This window comes from Amblyomma mixtum, chromosome 6 (genome assembly GCF_055824585.1).
Source record: "Amblyomma mixtum isolate Tamu chromosome 6, ASM5582458v1, whole genome shotgun sequence".
NCBI classification, from domain to species: Eukaryota; Metazoa; Arthropoda; class Arachnida; order Ixodida; family Ixodidae; genus Amblyomma; species Amblyomma mixtum.
The window spans coordinates 86,293,560-86,317,823 of record NC_143017.1 but is presented as its reverse complement, the minus strand read 5'-3'; the positions used below and the strand labels follow the sequence as shown (position 1 = coordinate 86,317,823).

At 48.3% G+C, this 24,264-nt stretch overlaps 1 protein-coding gene across 4 annotated transcripts in view; it reads right to left on the bottom strand.

Moving 5' to 3' along the window:
- The window catches only part of LOC149339587 (beta-1,3-galactosyltransferase 1-like), a 55,616-nt gene that overhangs the window by 12,916 nt on the left and 18,436 nt on the right, over positions 1–24,264 (bottom strand). The window contains exon 1 of one of the 4 annotated variants that reach the window (XM_089548291.1): positions 8,709–8,748. The exons of the other annotated variants lie outside the window; for them this stretch is intronic. The gene's annotated coding sequence lies outside the window, so the exon portion shown is untranslated. Of the gene's footprint in view, positions 1–8,708; positions 8,749–24,264 lie in introns of those variants that run through there. 4 annotated transcript variants of the gene reach the window in all.

Genomic DNA, 24,264 nt, shown 5'->3' with positions numbered 1-24,264 from the left:
GAACGTGAGTAGAGGTGTTCTCGTTACCATACAGCGATTTAGAGCTTGAGGGCTGGCATAATAGCTTTAATATAGTGCTGACAAGCAAGCCATGCAGCCTGTTTACTTTTGGCAAAGACTGTACTACATGGCTGTCTTGCTTGCCGCCTAAATAAAAATGCGGCCCCGAGGCTAGGAGCAAACCCTGGTTCCCCGGCGCAGTAATCAAGCGCCTTGACCACTAAGCCACCGCGGCGTGGAAATATGGAAATAAAAAAGTCAATGAATAAAGCTTAGTTTTTTCTCAGCGCGTACTATAACCCATAGCTCATCCGTGTCGCTGCTCCAATGCCGCAGTTGTGTACTTCACTCTGCAATAGTGAATGAATAGTCGGACACCAGCCGTTTCTATACGGACCCAAGCCTGGCTCGGGTCCGCAGCCTTAAGCCCAAGCCCGGCCCGGGTCCGCAACTTCACGCCCGGGCCCGGCCCAGGCCCGGCAAAACAGATCATGTCCCGGCCCGGCCCGGGCTTTTGGGCCGGCCCGAGCCCGGGCAGTGCACTAGTGACGACCGCATCGGATGTGCACAACCCACGAGCTGGTACGTCGACGAACTTTGGCTTGATACAGTAAAAGCCTGGTTTGTGCTAGTTGGTCCAACTTTATTGTAAACATAGTGCAAAAAAGACAAAAAAAATGCCGACAGCGTTTAGTTGTGCCTCGTCCTTGCCTCTTTGTTGCGCTGTTTACAAGAAACTTGGCTTGGTGCCGAACTCTTGCTGCTGCGGCATGCTCCCGCTGTTATTTTTGACTTAGCAGTTTGTTGAGAAGCGTTCGTATTGTTTGTACTTTTCACTCACCACACTGGCCACAGTATGAGGAAGACTTGGGCACACGACTCTATATGTGGTATACTCTCGCACTGTACAGCTACGAGACACTCCAAAGGGCACAGAAGAGTGTTACAGACTAACTTCGACCAACTGAAGCTCTTTAACGAGAACTAAGGTCTCAAAACACAGAACTTTCATTTCTCGAACGCACGCACGCACGCACGCACGCACGCACGCACGAAAATGCCGGGCTCCTGGGCTCTTTTTTCTTCGTCTGCTTGTGCATTGCGCGTGTGTCCACCATATAGCATTGACAACTAATCAGTGCCTATTTGCGCCTTGTCTGTATCCACCTTATAGCATTGCCTGCTAATCAACTCTCCGCTTAAGACAACTGCATCCAATCCGCGGTGGTTAGATCACCTATAAGAGAACGGCAGCAGACGATGGCTGTGCAGAAACCTGGCGCCAAACGCGGAAAGAAGTGGGTAATGCAGCCTAGCATTTTCTTTTCCAAACCACCAATTTGGTTTCCGCACCTCAAACGGCCAAGGAAGATGTCTTTCACGTCCATTCGTTGTTTCGACCAAGTTGTGACACCATTCTAAGTGTAACTGCACTAAACTACAAACGACGCAATACCGCTCACTTTGTACGGGGCGTCAGAACCCGCGAAAGTAAGATATTTCAATGTTCTGCTTCGTGACAGGGTGGGCGTGATCCGCTTCGCATTCGACACAGAATTGGCGTAAAGCACGACATCGCTGAAACGGAGGCGCGCAGTCGGAACTCCATATACTCGGGCGCCCGCGCAAAGCGGCTGACCTCCACCGCGCTATTTCCGTAATTGCACTCGGAAAGAAGGTAAGGAAAGGGATAGAAGTTCACAGGGCACGCTCGATACGGCAGGGGTCGCGCTATCACTCCATCGGATGGTAGGCGAGCCTATAAATGGAAATCACGTGCCCGAGAAGAACGAAACACTGGCGGATTGTGGGCGTCAGAGGAGCACCGTTCGTGAGGTGAATTCAAGTGCACTCGGAGTAATCGACGGACGCGGTGCTCTAGCTGTCGGCAGGGAAAAGAAAAAGGAAAGGGCGGGACTAGAGGCGCAACATGAATCGAAAGATTTCGCCGGAGCAATCACCAAGAGTGGTATGTAGTAATGCGCTGTTTTACAGGCCTGTGTTGATCTTTAGGGCGTCAGAAGACATCCGAGCTGTACACAGCGGAGGAAATTGCTGGTTTTGGTGAAGTTCACGTACAGCATCTGCAGCTCGTCATTTGTGTACTATTGCTGAAATGAGGGGGTAAGACAGCGAATCGCGTGATTAGCGGTTCGCCCCTGGTATACCGGATTTGCCTCATTACTAGAACAACCTAGGAATATTAGTTTGTGTTCGTAACTGTTCAATTTGTTTCAGTACTGTCACGGACAAAAATACAGAATAAAAGTGAGGTAGCGCGCCACAAAAAGAATGCATGCAAGCAGAAAAAAGTTCCTGCAATGTAATGATGCATTAAGTATTGTACAGTTATATTAAATAAACATGGAATGTGGTTAGGCTATCGCAGAAGGTATACATTGTCGTGGAGCCTTTGAGCAACCGTCGCAGAAATTATAAGTGAACGGTATTTGCTCTTGAGTGTGCTTTTTAGGATGTTTTTGAAGGCCTTGTACGATGTTTTGGCGACGCATTGAACGTGCGAATATACGAAACTATGTTGCGCGTGAGTGGTGAAATTTGGTTACATGAAAATTCTGTTGCGCCGATTAACGTTTTGCGGTCAGTAAGGCGAAGCGCGACTCTGAGTAGCTTCTCATTGGCACCTTATGAGCGTAAAATTATACACGAACTAGACAAACGAAATGCGAACAGCAAACCAGAGGGCGTCAGCTTAGGCATAATGAGTACCAACACTTAATTTTCTATTCGCGCCTTACCTCAGCTGAGGCATAATGAGTACTAGCACTGTTGATTCTCACTTCAGATGTGCTGTTAGCGTATTATTTAACACTGATGCTGTCCCAAGGAGCACAGGCAATCAGCCCAATATTGCAAACGGCTGGTTTCACTGTGGTCTTTTACCTGCCTTTGCCAATACGTTGCCAATATTGTGCCTATTAGCTGTGCCGCCTCGCGATGCTGTCTTGGCGATGCTGATGCTCATTGGGCAATTCTTATCAGCACTTCTCCTCGTCCTACCCGTGGCGTCGCTCCTGTTCACGGGCAAGCGACGTTTCTGTTCGCGGGCAAGCAACGTTTCTGTTCGCGGGCAAGCAACGTTTCTGTTCGCGGGCAAGCAACGTTTCTGTTCGCGGGCAAGCAACGTTTCTGTTCGCGGGCAAGCAACGTTTCTGTTCGCGGGCAAGCAACGTTTCTGTTCGCGGGCAAGCAACGTTTCTGTTCGCGGGCAAGCAACGTTTCTGTTCGCGTTTTTTCCTGATGACGTCACTTGACGCTGCGCAACTAGACCAATGGCGTGGCAGGGTTCGACACGATTCTTACAAAAGCTGCTACAAACAACTACCGCTCAACCAAATGAGAGCTATCAATATCGCTTCTTTGTCCGTGGACAGACGAAAAGCAAAGGAGGTTTCCTTGCTCCTTCTACAGCGTTCGCTTCTGTCACCTTGTTGCATATATGCGTCTATGCCTCAGTTTAACAGGGGATCAATCTGCGGACGATGGGGCACTAGGGGTATCTGTTACAGCCGGCGTCTTCGCTTCGGCGGACGCGGTTGTTGCGACGCGCGTCTTTCACTCTTTCCTCTCATATCTTTCAACTATCCTCTATCTGCACGTGGCAGCGGTTGTGGCTCAACTCGAGCCAGCCGGCAGGCCCGTGCAATTTCCTTCTCATCCTGCTTTCGGTCGCAACAACAACAACAACAACTCAGTTTAACTGAAGAGTAACAGCCAGCGCCCCTTGCAGATGCCAGAGTCTCCCGTCATAGGTTCAGTTAAAAAATAGTAATGAAGAGGTTTTTTTCGAAAACCGCCTTGACGTACAATCCTACGCCCCCATCAATTTACACAGGCATCTCTACTCACTCCGGAGCAAGGGCCTTCCGGGGCTGCGACAACGATTTGGCGAACAGATTGGACGAGCTCTGCAGACCGTGGCATCCGACGAGCAGAAGTGCCAGCTGTAGAAAACAATGTTTATCTCTTCTAAAGCCGGTCGTGTCAATCATTAGGCGGCAGCTGCGCCGGTGCCGCCGGGTTCCTGTCGTACATCCGCTACTCGCTGGATGCAACAGCAGATACGCCGGACAAGCTCAACAGGAAAGACAAAGCTTTCGAAATAACCCGGCAAACTGCGATTTGGAGAATACAGATGAGCACATCCGCGCTATTCCATGGGCAAGAATCCCTATCAGCGTCAACTCAAACGCGAACGAGACAACTGAAACCTGAACAGCAAGACGAGAAGATTTCAGTTGACAGTGCCTGACTACTGGCCGGTTTGATTTTGACTTCCATGGCGCGAATATTGATACGTGAAAGTGTTAACGGATCTGGGTTCTACTGCATCTCTATTAACCATTATTTTTGTACCTCATGTTCACATATGGAATATCATTTGACGCTGATGGCATATATGAAGAGGGAACGCATTAGTAAAAGAAAGAAAAAGAACAAAAGGCTTGTAGAGCTCCATTTAACAGATCAGGCATCGACGCAGCGAATCGATATAAACAGCCTTTTCGGCATAACGCGAGTTTTGTTTTTACGCTCCTATAATTTAAATCTGGCGGTGTTCTAAGGAATCTTTGAGGTGTAATTTGGAATGGCTCCATGGACTTAACGTAATACGCCTGATACCATACATATTGTGTCTAGTCACGTATGGTTCGCTAAACAAGGTGTTGGATTAGAGACCGAAATGGTAGTTTGTAAATTGGCTGCCTCGGAGCGCATGAGGACAACGGAGTGACGTCTTTAAGACGCGTAGCGAAAGGGAGAGACAGAGGAAAAAAAAAAGGAAACAAAATGTACCGCTCCGTACCAGTGTCCGCAAAGCAAAAGTGCAAAAGAATGCCCTGCGGTGCCAACGCCACGGCTTGATTTTGAAGGTCGATGCGCTCCGTCGTTCGTCACTTAGACTCAAAAGAAATATTTTGCATCTAACCAGCATACCGAGGCCTCAAGACAGCGAATTCCTTAGTTTTCCAATGGAAAGCAGCAACGGTCAATCTTTTTGCACGCATCTACAACATTTAGCACAAGGTGTCAAAATGCTTGGAAACTAACACTGGAATTCCAGGATTCGTAAAAAAAAAAAAAAGGCGCCGGACTGATCTGTTGAATAATTTCTTGTAACAGAGATTGCACATGGCGCTCGAAATTGAGAAAAAAAAAAAGAGAAACACTGATATTAATACTCGTTCAAAAATTTGACAGCATGAAAGTGGCAGAGAAAAATGCCTTTATCCTGACAGCATCCCGAGAAGGAATCAGAAGGAATCAGCGCAGTTCGCTCAATTTTTTAGCAGAACCGATTTACACAGAGTGCAACCATGAGCCTCCCGAGGCATGGATGCGAACTACTACATTCTCTTTGTGGCCTAATCGGCCGAATCATTGGCAGTTTAAACAGCGAAGTTCCGAGGCCAAGGCACCTTTCCACAGGCTGACTTGTGACGCTCAAGCGAGTTCAGCTCACCACTGGTAGGTAGGTAGGTCATCCCTGGTGGTAAGTATATGGATGCAGTTAAAGAGAATCCATCGCTTCCTACCACTGACGTTAGTACACTTGCCTTACTAAGAACTGCTGTTATCCTGACGAGGTTTGCACGGATTTTTTTATTTATAAATAAAAACACAGTGGCCATCTATTCCACAGTCGGCCGCTCCTTTCCTTGCTACGAGAGAAAATCGCTGCACAAAAAACGATTTAAACAAACAGGAAAGCAGCCCCGAAGCGAAATGGACAAGACATTGATATTAATGCGAGTGCAGTCCCGCCTTGCTCACACTCACACATACGAAAAGAGAGCAATACAGAAGTCTCCACGCGCAAGACGTTTATACCCAACACATGAAACTAAAAAACCCCTCACCCATTCTTAAGCTAAGGAAAAGCCTAAATTTGTGAAAAAAGAAAAAGAAAGAAGGAACGAACGCCTTACCAGGTCGCACCTAGTTCTCTGCACCAAGTCCAGTCTAGTCCCAGGCACTCTCAACACGCCACTGACGAGTAACAAAGATTTAGTACTCTTCCACACCGTTGGATGCCCCCCAAAACAAAGTTTAAATTCGAATAGCGCGTCTCTGCAGAGGAATGATTGGCCGAAGGCACCGGAATTCTTGCCACAGATAGCAGTTTCCAGCCGGAAAAGTGCAGGGCATCACTGAGCTATAGCCGGTGTGCGACAAATCTGCGCAAGCGTAACGGAAAGCGCTTAACGACTTCCTCTTACTGCCCCTATAAACACGTTGCGCTATCAACGCTTCCTTTTCCGTGCGCTCAGTTGTCAGCGAAAGCGGCGCAAAGATGCTTTATTTGCGAGTAGGCTTTTCAGCTGAGCCACGAACACTCTGAGGAGGTGCGGCACACTATCCGTTGGTCGATTTGAAGCTGAGCGCGGCTCTCGCCACAATTTTCGGCTCGGATGTCTCTTGCCATTGTGACAGACATCCCGCGCAAAGTGCGAGGCGCAACGCCTAGCGTTAAGAGAAATGTTAAACTTCTCACTTTCCTGTAGCGCTGCACGCTAGGCACCAACTGCTGCGTTTCATGGAACGCTAACTCAGAACTGCCTTTAAAAGGTGCGTGACTAAAAGAGCTTACCACCCCTCCCCCTCCCCCCCCCCCCTCCCCTCACGCTTCCGGACTAAACAGCTGAAGCTGGGCGTTGAACACCACAATCGAGCCCGTGACGCCACGTGAGTACCTTGCACCCGGACATCATGACAGCATAGAGCCCAATCACAATAGCAGTCACTCCGTATGTTTACCGGAATACCGATTTCAGAGATAAGGAGGTGAGTGAAGAAGTTTTCAATAAAGTCATAATACCACAGCGACGCTGCTGAGTTAACCAGAGAGAGCCCCTTATTCAACTATCCCTGCAAAACAGTCATGTCCGCGTTCCTGTCATACCATTCCGACAACGAAAACGGGCTCACAGCGGAGGTGCTGAGAATCTCATCTTGTCAAGGCTGCTCAACACGAACTTGTTGCCGCCGCGGTGGCTCAGTGGCTATGGTGCTCGGCTGCTGGCCCGAAAGACGCGGGTTCGATCCCGGCCGCGGCGGTTGAATTTCTTTGGAGGAGAAATTCTAGAGGCCCGTGTACTGTGCGATGTCAGTGCACGTTAAAGAACCCCAGGTGGTCGAAATTTCCGGAGCCCTCCACTACGGCGTCTCTCACAGCCCGAGTCGCTTTGGGACGTTAAACCCCATAAACCAACCAACCAACCATCAACATGAACTGCTGGCTGCTCACCTAAGCGACCAGCGACACGTACAGGATTGCCTGAGCGCAGAACAGCGCCTGAGAAGAAACAGGATCCATCGCTATGAAGACATATACGATACCCCCCACTCTGTGTTCTCTCACTGCCACGGCGAGGCCCGAGCCGTCAATATGACCTCATACTGGCGCACCGAGAGAGGAATGCGCTCTCTGAGCGGTGGTGTTGCTTCCCATCGGATCGAGACGGCATGCGACAGAGGGCATAGTCGACCACGTCCATCTGTGTTGATCGCATGGTCTCCGTGTACATGCCGACAATGTGACGACGACGGAGGATATTTTTCCTGTTGCAAATGCACTGCAGGCACTTGGAACAGACATTCGAATGTTGCGCACCGTGGTGCAGGAGAGAAGAGACAGTCGACGAATTCGGACTAATTGCTCTAAATCATCTAATTTCATGCCTATCTTGATACCACTACACCAACGTTCTTTCATCTTGCATCAGCGAAATGCGACCGCCGCAACAAGATGTTGAAAATTCGATCGAGAGTTCAGCAGCCAGAGACAATTGGCCACTGCGACGGGCCGGCCTGGGGTTCTAACGCACAGAACGGTAGAATAGTGCACAGCAGCGCTTTTTATAGTTGCGAATTAGCACCTCGGCTTTTTGCGGTGTGGCAGCAAGGAACTGACATGCCCCAGAGTAACGTGCCTGAGGATTGAAGCGCAGAATTGTGGTTCGGTTTATCGTTTATGAGAATTAACATCCCAAAGCGACACTGGCCATGAGGGACGCCGTAGAGAAGGGCTCCGGAAATTTCGACGACCTGGGGTTCTTTAACGTGCACTGCCATCGCACAGTAGAACTGAAGGTTATGGTTGTCCCTCCAGCATTTTTTTTGGGGTTACCGCATACAGAAAACTGTCCTATCTTAGTGTGCCAATGGCATATTACTGCTACTCACCGAAACTTTCTAAACGTGGTCTGCAATCCGCAAGGCGACTGTTGTGCGTGGCTCAAAACATCGGTTAAGGCGCATCTTTAAATCTCTATAAACCTCTGGCATTAAGTGTACAGTTCCGACAATATGAACTCATTTCGAATTGACCAATCAATCTCTGCCATTAACTAGACAAGGCCAACTCATTTCCAATTTTTGGCATTAAGTAGACTTTCTGCAAGATGAACTCGTTTCGCATTAACCAAACTAGTTATGATAAGAGCCACGGACGCTCACGTTCACGATGCAGACCCGACGGAAAGACGCCGCCAATGAGGAACAAGGAAAATAAGCTCCGCCAAGAATGACCTCTCATTAACTCCTTCGCACACAGGCACGTATTCATAAGCAAGCATCTATTCGCGTCTGACGCACGTCGTGACCCGTTTCGTTCCTGCCGGGAACAAAGCACCACGTGTCGAGAGAGACAGAGAGGTAGAGGCATTAGACCGTAATAAGCGCACCACAGGAATACGGGACGCCACAAGTGTCTCGGCGGCCCACGCGGGGGAAGGCGTCGCCTCGCTAAGAGACGAGCGCGAGTCACCGACGCCGCCAACGCTGCCGCCTGTGCACGCACACCGGTAGGGTCGTTCGCGAGCGAAGCGCCGCCTCGCACCCTTGCTCTAATTCTTGCTTCCCATCATGCCCTTATAAAGGGGGCTTGGCCATAACAGAAAAATACCATTCCAGACATACAGGCTGTAACGAAGGTGTTGCCAGTGCCACCGGACCATTATACACGCGCAAGGTAGAAAAGCAGCAAGGGCCACAGGGGGATTACCGACGTGCTGACAAACTGAGGTTTGTTGCGGGCGCCGTGAACCGGAGAATTGAATATTTTGAGTGCGGAAAGGGGGAAAGGGCAGTGTTAAGAGAGACGGGCAATCAAGCCGAGTAACGCAAGCCATACACCGGCGCCGAGAAAGAGGCTACACGATGGAGAACGAAAAGGCGGCAGAGATGAGAGATAGAGATGCGAGAACCAGGAAGGCCGCCAGCCGGCTATCCGTTACGTATTCGCTTTCCGTCACGGACGCGCCGGCGGAACGTACAGGAGTCTCTCCTTCCCGGCACCATTCCCTCTCTCGTGCGACGCGCCGTCACCCCAAGCAACGACCGCGGCAACAAAACCACCAACACGGAACGGCTGTAGCGGCCCCAGAGCCACCTTTCGGCCCACCGGCGTGGTACATTTGTTATCATTTGCTGTCGGCTCGCCGCCCTCTCGGGGCTTGCGCCGCGTCAGGCGAGCGGCACGTTCCGTCTGGGCGCACGTGGCATGTTTTCATCAGCCTCGGCACGGGCGACGCAGCGAGGCAACCGAGATTGTCGGCTGGTGGGACAAACTGGTCCGTGTTCGGCGAGGTCTGCCGAGAAATTTCTAGCAAAGGGATCGCCTTTCTAAGAGACGTGACTATAGTACAGATGGAGTCGTGGAAAAAGCAACGTTGAAGGAAGCGATTAAGTTTGCTGCATAGAATAGCCATGTCCCTGGAACATGGCTCTAGGGCGTCGAGTTGTCTACTGAGCAGAACTGAAGCTGAGTCGGGTTGCCAGAGTTTCAACTGTTAAAAAAACGAATCGACGAATAACAACCTGGGGAAAGCGCTTGTGTACAAATCCGTTCAACATAAAAGGGAACAAAGTTTGAGCACTCGATTTATGATTACTCCATAATTATGCGTGACAAGCACACTTTCTCCGGTATTCTAACTAGTTTTACTCTTGGTGCATGATATCCAAACATCGTTTTGAATTTTGGTAGAGAAATAACAAAAATGATCACCTTTTTTACGCGAAATGCCTGTTCTCTATCTGGGGGACATGTATACATTCATCTACCTAAAAACAAAGTTACGTGGAAAATAAGTTTCACACGAGCAGTCGCTTATCAAGAAGGCTCGTCGCGGTCACCTGTGCCGGCGCGCAGGAGAGCCGCAATGCAAGGATTAACAACACGGCAGCGTGCGATCTGCTCGGTTCTCTCGGCGACGGGCCAGTATGCTGGGTATCCAAATTAGAGCTTCCCGATGTTTCAGAAACAGACAATGACCAATACAAGAAAGATGTTTCTGCACGCAAGTTATGCCCAATCAGGCTGATACGAAGTGAGAGGATAATTGTCATCGTCCTCCCCTCGAATTAGCTTCAGTTATAATAAACTTTTTAGTCCGTGCAGGAAGTTTGAATGTTCATATTAGAAACTGATAGGCGGTCGCATTTCCACGCGACATCATTTGGTTGAATCCTAGCACGGGCGCGCTCCGAGATATTCGTCTGCAAAGTTTCAACTCATTCCGAGTTTCGCGACCGACAAAGCTTGGATTCAGTTTCGTCGATCGGAATGAGCTTCCCGAGATTTGCAGTGCGCAAATCTCCTTCCGGCGTGCCGAACAGCCACGCCAGGCCGGGAGGAGATATGCACCGATCGGCGCCGTCTTGCATTCGAAATTACGCGGAACTGAGTTGCAAATGTGAAAGGGGATATGTAAGAACACGGACGAGTTAGGAGAATTATATAAAAGGGAGTAGTCTAGAAATGCGACCGCCTACGAGTTTTAAATATAAATATACACGTTAGCTGCGTCGGCCAGAAAGTTTATTGATTTTTGTCAACTGGAAGGTTGACGGCGAGAACTATCCTTGCACTTTGTGTACGCCTGGTCGCATAACTTGCGCGCAATAACAACTTTAGTGTACAGCGCGTAGTACTTTATCGAAAGAAATGACAATATAATATAATATAATATAATATAATATAATATAATATAATATAATATAATATAATATAATATAATATAATATAATATAATATAATATAATATAATATAATATAATATAATATATACTGATATAATATAACTATAATTAAATTAACAAAATAATATATAAATAATATATTCATAATATAGTTCCAGCTCGACAGAGGCGAGGAATCGAAAGACGACACGGACACTGACGATCAAATGATTGACTAAAAAAAAAAAAGCCGCGCATACATATATGTACAGAAGAAGCGCGCGCAAACAGGGTATACAACCAAAGAAATAGCAATGAGTACTATACCAAGCGTGAGACATAATTATAGGCCGTCTCTACTGCCTGTAATGCAAGCGAAGGTTATGCGGCACAAGTGTTCTGAGACATGGCGATCAAGTGTAATTCTAATCTGCTTGGCGACCAAGTTCGCGGTATTCTAATAACCACGCTGCACTGCGTTGCGACGACAGGAATATGCCACAACGCCCACGCCGTCGGTTTGGTGACACTTATGGTCCGAAGAGCAAAGACGCCAAGTTACAGGAACAGAGGTGGCTTATTTTAAGCGTGCTTGTTTCGTCCGCTTGTTCAGAACAGTATAGAGTACCTTTTACGACACGACTGAGATGATGCTGCGCCGTTTAAAAAACGCAGTAGTTCACAGGGTATCCAGTACATCGTGACATCGGCACGGAAGGTTGGCATATAATTCGTAAGACAGTCAAAACCAAAAAGCAGCTCGGGATGCTTCTCATTTCTTGAATATCTGATTTGCCGATTTCAAAGGTTGCATCTTATAACACTCTGAACAGAAAGGTTTCACTCCCATATAAGCGTATTTGTGTTTACAGTGCATAACGAGAGAAAAAAACGTCGCACAGGAAGTTTTGATGCGTTAGTCTGCAGAGAGGAGGAGGAGAGTCGGAATTCGAACGCGTGGTTTAACAGCAGCCTTAGACTTGACCACTTTATTGTGTGTTTAGGCAATCCCGTACGCGTGCTTGCTCATGAGGCTACCCGGTGGTTCATAATGCGCAGCTTTGGAAAGCTTAAATAGCCGACCGTACAACGTGCCGTTCCCGTGGCTAGAATGGAGTGCTTGAAATCGTTTTTTTTTTACTTCCGACAACACGTCAGCCTCCTAGTGAAGAGAACGAGATTTTCATCGTTTATTCGTCGACCGAGCAGCAATGTGCACTTGTGCAAGATCCGGCGCAGTTATGCAATGTGCTAGCTCGTCGCCCATATAAATATGCATGTCCCATAAATATGCATGTCGGCACACTTGTCTGTGCAGCGCCATGCTGCTCAGTGCTTCAGCGACATCTGCCATTTCCCTCTGAGTCAGAGACGGCTTGTCTCTGAGCGTGCTCGCGTAGTGTTCTGCCCGGTGGTTTTGCATCTGAGAGGCCGCCTTTTGGTGTGCGCTTCGTCCGCGGCCAAATGCGCTCTTTGAGCATCGGCCAGGAGCGATAGCGCGTTTGGCCCTTTACATGCGGCATCTATGGCGCAGTGAGCATTATGTAACTGCCCGCGAACGCTTTCGCCCGTCCTATAGAAACAGCTTTACCGGAAGGGAACGGTACGCCCACCAAAAGGTGGTCACTCGGGTGCAAAACGACCAGGCAGCACCCTACGCGAGTACGCTTAGAGACAAGCTCTCTCTAGCCCTTAGGCCAGGAGCGCTCTAGAGAAGTGGACGAACATGTGCATACAACTGGTTGCGCCGAAAAGTTAGCAAACTATGTGCAAATGCTTACAGTTGCCAGTTACATGTACAGTCGCGAGCATTATGAGAAGGAACAAACCTTTTTGCACAAAATTGTGATTTTTTTTTGGTTATTTCTTCCCTAAATTTGACAGTGACTGCTGGATATTGCATGTCAAGAGGAAAACTAGTTACGAAACAGAAAAAAAGCTGCGCTGGTCCCATCTAACCATGGAGTAATCAATAAATGAATAATCATGCTTTGTTCCCTTTCATATCGTTCACGACTGCATGTGCAGTTCCAAAACTGCTCCCATTTTCGAGGTTTTACGGACAGTTAACACACAAATTGCACGCATATACTGTATATAACCTGCACGTCTTCAATTGTGTTTGGTTTCACACCTGCAGAATTGGGTTTTATTCCAGACGGTAGCTTTTGTGTCGAATGACCTGTGTGAGCAAGGGTGCGGGAGCACTCAAGTCGCCGTGGGGTGTCAGGCAGTAAAGCTTTTGCAATGGCGTCTTTGCTCCGAACTAGGGTGAAAAGGCTGAATGCGCTTTACCTTTTACGCAGACTTCTGGGCTAAAAGGTGCCGAAAATTCGAAGGAGAAAGTCAAGCGCCACGCACCATGCACCGCGATCCACGAGTGTGAAATCGTCCGAAGACAACAGCTACTAAAGCCCGCGTCGCTATACTGCCGTACTCTGCACTGCCCCGAAAGACATTATTGCCTCCGACCTTTGAAAACCTTTCCATCACAGCAGTCACTCCGTCACCTGACACGACAGAGTATATTACTTGCTGACAGCGCGGTAATCTGTCTTTGATAAACCCCAGCTGTCAGCCATGCGGCGCTTACTGGATATGGTGTATTAACTGCGTCATCATACTCAGCTTCGCCGACGGAAGCATACGCCACGGCCTCCGCACAGCCTTAAGCTTAACGGCACTATTTGTTTTTTTCGATTGAAAAAATATATATATCTAACGAGTATATCCTGGCGTCAATAAAGCATTTGGGCAGAAAGCTGGGCAAGTTGGTGTTAGAGAAGACAGTACTGCAGCACTAAACCACAGAGACGAAGGGAAATCAGACAAAACAATCTCTGTCAAGAAATCCAGGGCTTAATGGTGGGCCTGCTGGTAATGCGTGTTCAAAAGGGTTACAACCAGTCAAAAAAGACGACACACAACAGAGAATAGCACAGGGCAAGGGCTGCAAGCTCGGTGCTATTCTTTGTGTCTTTCTGTGCAATTTTCTTGCTTTTGTCCTGGGTTTTATGGGGATTGTTGTATCGTCTGAGTTTCGGTTTCGCTTTCACTTTGTCCGTACCGTGGCGCCAGTGTCTTGTGTATAAAATCTAAAATGCTTTTGTGAATGCTATTAAAGGACCGTTCGTCTGAGACCACAGCAGCCCCCTGACTCTCTGAGGCGCTCTCCCGGGCCCGCCACACAAAGAAGCCCGAACACAACAGGGATGAATGTAGCAAAGCGACTCAGGCTACGACGGTCGCCGTAGTGGAGGGCTCCGGATAATTTCGACCACCTGAGGTTCTAGTTTGGTTTGGTTTGTGGGGTTTAACGTCCCAAAGCGACTCAGGCTATGAGAGACGCCGTAGTGAAGGCCTCCGGAAATTTCGACCACCTGGGGTTCTTTAACGTGCACTGACATCGCACAGTACACGGGCCTCTAGAACTTCGCCTCCATCGAAATTCGACCGCCGCGACCGGGATCGAACTCGCATCTTTCGGGTCAGCAGCCGAGCACCATAACCACTGAGCAACCGCGGCGGCACCTGGGGTTCTTTAACGTGCACTGACATCGCACAGTACGCGGACACCTATCATTTCGCCTCCATCGAAATTCGGCCGCCGCGGTCGGGATCAAACCCGCATTTTTCAGGTCAACAGCCAAGCGCCATAACCACTGAGCCACTACGGCGGCTGTGCAGTTCTCTGTTGTGTGTACATTTCTTTTGGCTGGTAGTAACCTGTTTGATCAAGAAAGCAAGTGTGCTACTAGTTTTCCGCCGACACACCAATGGTTAATTTCTTGCACTCATGAACAAAAATGCTCACAAGCTTTCAGAATAGTTGGAAGATGAGATAATAAAATACCGGGGTTTTGAAATTACTACCATACGGATCGTGAAATCAATTTCTTTTTCCAAGGTTCAAGCAACGTTTCAAATTAAGAAAAAAGAATTACACTAGTACTAGCGGTGAAATTTGCTTGCGGAAAAATGGCGGAGGATGTGCTACAATGGTCACAGTTTCCAGAAATACTGTTAGCCGCTTTCTCTACACTCTAAACACGAAAGGAGCAAAAAAAAAAAAAAAGGAAAGTTGCCCTCTAGCGCACCCCCTTTTATAAAAGGGAGTCCTTTAGCGGACGTCTTTCTCCCTTTTTATCCCCATGTGTGTGTATCCGTGTTTAGTGCACTTGCTACAAAACAGCGCCCTATTTGCAATATGAAGCGTGTTGTTTTCTCCTTACACCAAGATCTCACAGCAAGGTACAGCAAATTAAACAAAAGCTGTGTTCGCAATGTATGCAGTTGTGTACAAAATGCCTTAAAGGGTTAAATGTGTCCGTCTACGCCATAGTTCTGTCATCACGGCTGCTCGAACTAATATGTTTCCTGAGAGACAAAACGCCCTTGCATTTAAAAAAAAAAAATGAGTCACAGACAACCAGACTCTTTTTAAGTCGTCTGCAATTCACGAAGCGACCTCACGTGCGAAAGACGAAATGATTCATGTGTTGGATCCCGCTTCTGTTGCATAAAATTGGGCTAAATGCTTTACAACTACGCAACGACGCGGAAAATGACTGGATAGATTTTTTTTTTTTCATCTTGATGGACGGTATCTTTTGACATAACAGACCCGCATGACATGCAGCTAAGGCCTCGACCAGCTGCATGATCGTCGACAGGAAGCGTGGCTTCCGTTTTACAAGCGGAGATTACGCCCACTACATATTTTTATCTTTGCAGTCATCTTTGCACAGAAAATATACTCCTACAAACCAACGTTTTTCTTTGCGGAAGCGCAGCAAAGTGCGGCGTACCCGACTATGAATGCGTAAGAACAGAACTTCCCCCCTGGTTTGTAATTCCACTTGGGGCATTCGTCGCAGCGAACAAGAAGACATCTACTATTCCGCCTGATTGGACAGCAGCTCCTGCTGCATTGTGCAGAAACTCGAGCAGTTCTATGAGTTCGCCCTGCACAAGGCGGCGACCGTCAAAGAGCAACTCGAACAGCTTTCTGTTGTCAGTTACACTGCAACCATCGATAGCTTTTTATCTGAAACAATGGCGGCACCACTCCGCATCGATAATGCGTACGTGCCAGTCCGCCAGACAGCCAAAAGGGACGGGAAAATAGAGCATACTCTTTCTGGAACATAAACCAAGTTGTAGCTACGGAAATAAAAATGATTGCATACTTTTTTGCCCCAAGATAGCCTTTAGTATCTTATGAGTCAAAATCCCTTCTAAACTAAGTTGTCCGGGCGTGTCAGTTCGAAATAGCGCGCTTTGGAAATAGCGGGCTGATTGTACATATGCACGCCTAGCCGATCAAAGTATGGCAGCCACTTTAGATTTTGTGCGGCGACTCTAGCCTGCTCTGCCTCGCTTTCCAAGTGCATGTTCACTTAAATGCAAATTAATAAATAAAGAAAAGAAAGCTCTGTTCAATCTAGCAGCACAGTGATCCACGGGGCACTGTCACATGAACGACTTACAGAAGTTTATTCGTTCCCTACACCCGCAGACTTCTCATTTCAAATCCCTACAAGGCCGCCGCGGTGGCTCAGTGGCTATGTTGCTTATGCTGCTGACCCGAAAGACGCGGGTTCAATCTCGGCCGCAGCAGTGGTATTTCGATGGAGGTGAAATTCTAGAGGCCCGTGTACAGTGCGATGTCTCTGCACGTTAAAGAACCCCAGGTGGTCCATATTTCCGGAGCCTTTCAACTACGGCCTCCCTCATAGCCTGAGTCGCTTTGGGACGGTAAACCCCTTAAACCAAATCCTTACAAGACGCAGCCTACAGGCTTTATCATCATCAGCAGACTAAGAACTTCTGACGGATCTCTTACAGCTAGCAAGAAGAGGCAATGCCAACGTCAAAGATGAACTGAGCTTGTTCTTTCAAACGATCACTCTCAACACGTTTAACGAAGGACCATTAGAGGCGTTTATTTCTAGAGGAGGATCACTGCAACCAATGCCAAAGGGCAACCATACAGCTTCAAAGGAGCCATCAATACACACTTTTCCGATATTTTTAACGAAAGCGAAACTCATCCCATTCTGTTGATACCACGCGGGAACGCCTACAAGGCTAGACCAGTCGCTGTGGCAACTGAGTTTACTCTGGACGGCAAGCAGGTGGGAAATGAAGCAGAGGTGCTCGGCGGCTGGCTGGATGGATTGATGCTAAGAGCGTCCCCTTGAAGCGGGGTGCCACCATGCCCATTCTTCGGCCTACAAGTGCGCCCTGGTGGATGAGAATCGTATTTACGCACCTGTTTGGTTAACCACGAAATGTCACAGCACCGCGAAGGTTTCTGCAGCGAAGTTACCACGTTCCGCACGCTGTTCGCAGGCGCGTTATCAGCATAGCTGTTTTCGTTGCTCCATTTTTTTCTACGATCGCGTCACTTTGCGAGTTTTGACATCGAGTGCAATTATTTTTCCACGGACAGAGGCCGGAAATGGCGGGACACTCCTCTCAACGGAACAGTGGAACATAAACAACCTCGGGCTTAGAACTTGAGCGCGCGGTGCCGTCAGCGAGAGCATTCACGTCGACGTCACCTTGCAGCGAAGTGCTTCACCTTGCCAGCGCGCGCAAGGCGTCGTCCCTGAACGCGAGAGACCGGCGTGGACAAGGAAAAACAACTGACGGGGCCAGGAGTGTATTGCGGTCATCACGGCTGGGAAGAAGTTATCTCCTCCTCGCAAACTGCTCGTGAAACAGGCCGGGTTTTACCGTACAGGCCGCATCGGGTGGGCCGTATTTAGGCGCTAGCTTTGTTTTACTTCCTTAAAAGGCGAAGTTCGTAGAGTGGCAGCCCAAAGCTAGTAGAAAATATAAACGAACGGTAACAGATGACCAGAAAGAACGGTACAAATCAGCATGCGCAGTCTGCTGGTTTTATAGCAAAATACGGCAGTCACACATGTAAAATGCGTTATTTTGCGGTGAACGGCAAAATGATTTCGTGCACGGCAATTGACTCTTTCCTGTGCTGCTGAGTGGTAGTCCAGACGTTCAAATTTAGGCTACGAGTGCCGAAGGTGTTGAACCGCTCACCGTTAGCTTGTTTTGCCAGCTAAGAAAGAAAGAAATTGGCGTTTTTCAGAGCTAAAGCTCAGACTAATCCCTTCAGAGATTAACGAGACTGCGCGGTTCTTTGACCAGAATTCGCCACCCGCCTTTTTCAAGCGCTCGCAGCACTGCTCCCGACACTCATCGATGGAAGCACAGCTGAAGGCGGATATAGTGAATAACTTGGCACGCCGGCTGCACACAGGTTTGCGGCAACAAAAACAAAGAAACAACAACAAAAATGCGTCTAACAGCTGCGGTACAGCTACAGAAGAGCAACTGCTCATACTCATGTGGATGAAGCGCACCTTTCCTGCGGTGGTGCAACTGAACAATGCAGTTCAGCGTAAAATGACGCAACACAAGAAAGAACGCAGGCGTAGTGATGGAGCGCCTACACCTTTGGCCGCTGGAACACAGCACAAACAAAAACCCACTACAGACATGCATAAATAAGAAAAACAAACAAGCAAAAACATGCACTCAGCGCCACCTGATCAAGCAGGAAATCTTCGGGCACTGACTGAGTGCCGAGCCACGTTAGCACCGTTCGATCGCCTCGGTGAAGTGCTCATATAGACGGCTGAGCAATGAGGTTGTCAGAACACACGCCAAAAATGTAGTGGTCCCAAAACTTTCTTCACCTTCGCTGTTTGGAAAGCTTGATACATACACCTGAAACTATTCCGGCTAGAGAAACAACCACTGGTCCACATCTTCCCAGTTATCTTCGCAATTTCAGAATGCATGCACTGCCACAGAAAACTCTCTTTCCTCTGTGCCAATTTTTGATAACTCCGCCAGCTCAAAGCTGAGTGCATGCGACTAACGCAGCATGCCTATCCGGTAGTTGTAAGAGTGAAGGTTTGACCTAGTTCGTGATCCATGCTCAAAGAGAGAAAAAAAAAGGCACAAAAAGAGGCAATGACAAAAGAAAGACGTCACACGACACAGCACGATGCAGCTGTTCTCACCTGCCCCTTCGCGACACTATATGCATGCAAGGGGTTCAAAAGAGACGAAGCCTGAGGACATTGTTTCTTACATACTCGTACTCCAATGTATCCTTCTTAGCACATGAATGTAGGTAAATTCTGGCGGACTTCTTTCTGTTCGTGTCGGATACACAGAAAATAAATAAAAACAAGTAGTTTTCGTCTTAGCATTGTTATGTTTGTGCACAGGCATCCCTCTTTCTCTCTGTCGTTCTCACATAGAGAGAAAAAACGAGGTCTGTCTAACATAGAGAAAAAACTTCGAGACTCTGACCTTATCGGGGCGAAGAGCAGGTCAGCGCTGCAGTTTTCGGATACGACATATTACGACGTAGATAATGTGCCCTTATGCAGCTATCAACGTAAAGAAGAAAAAAATTTGAGAAGACACCTAAGCTCCGCCTTCAGGGTATGACGCGATATATGCTCATATGTTAGTGCTCATATATGCAGAATTGTTTTTGTTTTATTTTATTGGGGTTTAACGTCCCAAAGCAAACGAGGCTATGAGGGACGCCGTAGTGAAGGGCTCCGGAAATTTTGACCGCCTGGGGTTCTTTAACGTGCACTGACATCGCACAGTACACGGGCCTCTAGAATTTCGCCGCCGTCGAAATTCGGCCGACGCGGATATATGCAGAATTGGTCATTCTAAACTTAACATTCATAGATCCGTGGCAGTCCATATCACTCCGGACGCAGTTGTACAGCGGTTAAATGATGCGCAACTGCCCTGCGATGGCGGCTGATGCCATCGATGAGACCTGTGCGACCCAGGTTGCTCTCCCCGAGAGACCTCTCGTGTCCAACCATTCATTTAACTGCCACCTGCCATGGTGGGCAGTTTGCTCACAACCTGGTGGACAGGTTGTGATGACGCCACAAGGTCACGTGACCTAGGTGGCCTATAGGTTGCTTCTCTGGGAATTTTTCGCTCACGGTCAACGACGACTACGCCGGATTTTCTGCGGCACGGGCTCCTCAACGCTATCAAGCTAAAACAAACAAAAACAAACCCCTGAGAAGAGGCGGAAATTGTCACTGAAGCCGCACCGCGCCTGAACGAGGAGGTACCAGCGCCGGCGTTTCGCCCAACGAGGAGGCAATTACCTCGGCCGGAATCGCTCAGTCCTTGCTCCGAGACGCCCCGTTCTCCGGCTGGGTCATTCTTTTGTCGTCATAGAGGACTCGTGACCCAGCTGCCCCGCGAGAAAGCAGCGTTATACTTCTCGCAGCGTCGCGTCCAATTGCGTTAAGGAGGGCAATACATCCGAGCCGAAAGAACCCTAAGGGACGAACAAAGCGCCAGCAAGGTCAAAGCGCGTCATCCCTGTATCGCCCGTGGCCATTTATATACGAGGCGGTTTATCTTTAGCCGTAGCAGGCGCACAAAAGATAAAAAAGGAAATCCATTACGCTGTCATTCTCTCTTCCAGTGACACACACGTGCACACTGCTGGGCCGTCAATGCGATGCGACACACAAACAACGGAAGGACAGAACAGGAAAAAAGGAAGAAAAAAGCAAGGAGGAAACGAAAGGTACGACGAGCGCCATTTTTGGGTGCGTTGCGTTTTGAGACCCCCGAATTCTACTCCAGCATGAACACTTGGTACTGTACGGGCTGTTGATATGTGTGTTAATAAAATGAACACCACACCTGGCGGATAACTGAAGCATTTAAAACGCCGTCCCAGGTTTTTCGCGGCGAAAGCTATACGGACGTTCTTTTCGGGCACCTCCAAAGCTATTGCCACAAAACTCCGCATAGCCCGAAAACACACAATAGAGGTCCGTGGTTGCCTTCACAACGCAAGTTAATGGAAACAGGATGATAGTGAAAAGTTATGCATTTAGCTGCGAATCAAAAGTGCCGGCCTACCTACAGTGAAATGGAACGTTGAGCTCTTTGGTACGTCTTTCATTACAAAAGAAACGCTAGGACAGGGGACGAAGAAAGAATGACAAGCGTTAGTAGCGCTTGTCCTTCCTTCTTCATCCCCTGTCGCAGCGCTGTTTTTGTAATCAGAGGGTTTCCTTTACAATGTCTTCGCGCATGCTTGTTGCCGAGCATCATAACCCAGAAAAGGGGACCTACAACGGGCATGTCACAGGCTGCATTCAAGTCAACTCCACCGACCTGTTAGACCTGTTGTGCTTGCCCGAGGAGCAAGCAGACTGTAGAAAGAATCGGGGCGCACCTGACAATGGTCACGTCTTTGTAAAGGTGTCCGTCGTCACGTCAACTAGGTCGGCGTTGGCGTCCTCTTCTGGCGCCGACCACCCTCGTTACGTGAAAAAGAGTCCAGCAAAATTTAGCGCTATAGTTGGCAACACCCCCCTCCCTTTTTCCCCACTTCATCGTGTCGTCATTTTTCATAAAGAGCCCAAGAAAAGAGGCGATTTTTCGCTTAGAGCTGCCAAAGATAGCCCGTTTCTCTTTCACACTGAGGTAGACAAAAAGCGCGCTCAGTTCCCTTCCCGTTCTATTCTTGAAACCGGCGGCAGCTAGCGACGCGCGCTCCGTGTTCAACATCGCGGGGGTCAGTGTCGTGACACGAAGCGCTTGGAAGCAACCGCGCCTGCTCCGCCACGAGCGCTCCCCGCGAAACACGGAGAGAAAGAAGACAAACCGAACCGACGAGGATTTACTTCCCCGTGGCACGCTCGTATTAAGCCTAACGACTTCCCGCGCGCCGCGATTGAGCGTGCGACGAGCCGACAACAGCGGTACACGGGCTCCTGTTTGCTTCGTTCTGTTTCGATTCGCTTTTACACGGGGGTCGGGACGCATCTCGGCTATCGAGCGCAGGAGGCGTCTATAATATGTTGCCACTTTGGGAGCCGAACGTGTGGCTGACGCAGATCAACCCACGCAAGCAGTTTTAGAGCGGCTTAGAAAGTTTCTGGCATTCGAACAAGCCCCTATGGCGAAGACGCCAGCGGCAACAAGCTCTAAGTACGAAGAGGATCGAGAGAACGATAGACTGCTGAGTATTTTTAAAAATCAATTTCATGCCGAGGGTAAAAAGTATTAACTGGTAGAACTTTTTTTTCAAGTTGCAAAGCTATATAAAGCGCAACTATAAAAAGTTACAGGTAGCGGCGAATAGGTAGGGAGCACTCAAATCGCACTCAGGCCAGGTTGATTTTTTTGCTGCTATATGAAATCTCTTCCCAGCCTTCCCTTCAGCACCCTCTTTTGTTTTCTCCATTAAAATGGAAACATAAAAAAAAACATTACGGGAGTCTATCTTCTAGAGAAAAAACTACTATTTAGCAAAAACAAAAAAGCCGGCTTCTCGTTCTTACTATACGGGAGTATCTAGCACGTGATTTCGTGAAAATCCGGCGCTACTTTTTATACGACGTGTACATCTTACTGATGGGCTCGAGCCTTCTTTGCTGTAGAGCACTTAGAGCTCTATAAGCCCCCCCCCCCCCCCCCTCCCCAGTAAAAAAAAGTATCCCCCCCCCCCCCCAAAAAAAAAAAAAAGCATTCTGCTCTTTAAATCAGCTAATCTGAAGTATAGTTGAACGAGGAATTGCAAAAACATGCATGCAAAGCCGCATTGTGCAGGTAATGTGTGCATCAAAACCAAACCCAGCTTTGACGCACAAGTGAAGAGGCTAACTGCAGCAGGGTACTCGATGAGAATGCTGTAGGACATAGCGGAGTCATTACTTGCCGAACGCAGAATTCCAGAGAATATGCGCAATGCTGCCCGAACAGTAAAGAAAAATGCGGCGTCTATCGCATACGTGCACTAAGTTTCGCACATTCTGAAAAAAAGTTTTTGAGCGAAACTGGCGTTAAGTTGACTTTTTTTGCCCGAAATAAACTTGGAGGGTTGTGCAAGCGAGTGACTCAAGGAAGAAAGAAAGTCTGTGAAAAGAACCACCGAAACAAATTTTTCATTTGCACGATTCCGTTGTAATGTGGCAAATTTTAGCATGGGGAAGACAGGAAGCTGAACTAGTGACCGACTACGCGAGCACGCCAAATATTTACAACACCGGTCTCGTAGAAAGAACCTAACCGTACATCGTGCTGATTGCAAAAACTGTGAGGCGTTTTTGAACAAGAGCACATCCTATTTAAAAATGTGCATAGATTTGAATGGGTCCGCAAATAAGATTATGGCACGTTTGGTTTCTTTTTATAGGACCAACGCCCCAAAACGGCTCAGGCTTTGCGGGACGCCGTAGTGGAGGGCTCCGTATAATTTTAATTAACGTTCGCTGACATCGCAAAGTATACGAAAGTCGCGGGTTCGATCCCCTCCCCGGCGGTCACATTTCGATGGTCGTAAAATGCTAGAGGCCCGTCTGCTGCGTGCTGTCATTGCGCGTTAGGAACCCCAGGTGGTCGAAATTATCCGGAGCCCTTCACTACGGCTTCCCTCAGGGCCTCAGTCGCTTTGGGACGTTAATCATATGAAGCTAAATCAAATGAGCCGTAACCCTATACGGTGACCCATTCAAACCTGAATACATTTTCCAGTAGCGCAGCCTTCGTCAAATATTAAGGCCAGACCTCACGGTTGATTTCCGAGGCATATAACATACGCAACTTGGGTAACACGTTCCTCATCCAACCATCAATGGCTCTTTTCGGACAAGAACTTGCATTGTTTAATCATTGCACGCTATATGATATTTCCAGATTAATGCTGTGTACTTTTGCTCGCAATGTGTCCTCTATACTGCTTCGTTTCCTGCCGCAATAAATCATTTGGGCGCTATAGTGAGCGAATGTGCCTGTCTTATTTTTTCTCGTGCCGTCTGTTAGCGCTGCTCCGTCGTTTCCACCCCAAAATCGCTCGCAGCCACCAAGTCGGACAAACAGGCTGTACAAGTCAGAGACTGTACCCGGAAAACGTAGTCTTACAGCGAGCCACGCAGTACAACGCGTCATAGTTATTGTGTACTCTAGCCTTGAGAACGATATGATATAACTTTGGAATGCGCACGCATATGCGTTTCTGCAGTTCGCATCAGAGCAGAACTGAGTTAAGATGGCGAGCAGCACGCGATTGCAAGAACTACAAGCGCTTTGACACACCTGTTCGAGGTATAGGATCCCCATAAATTTAAAACATTTTTACCGTCCTGCCTGGATATGTGTGTTAAAACTGTTTGTTTGTTTATTAAGGTTTAACGTCCCAAAGCGACTCAGGCTATGAGGGACGCCGTAGTGAAG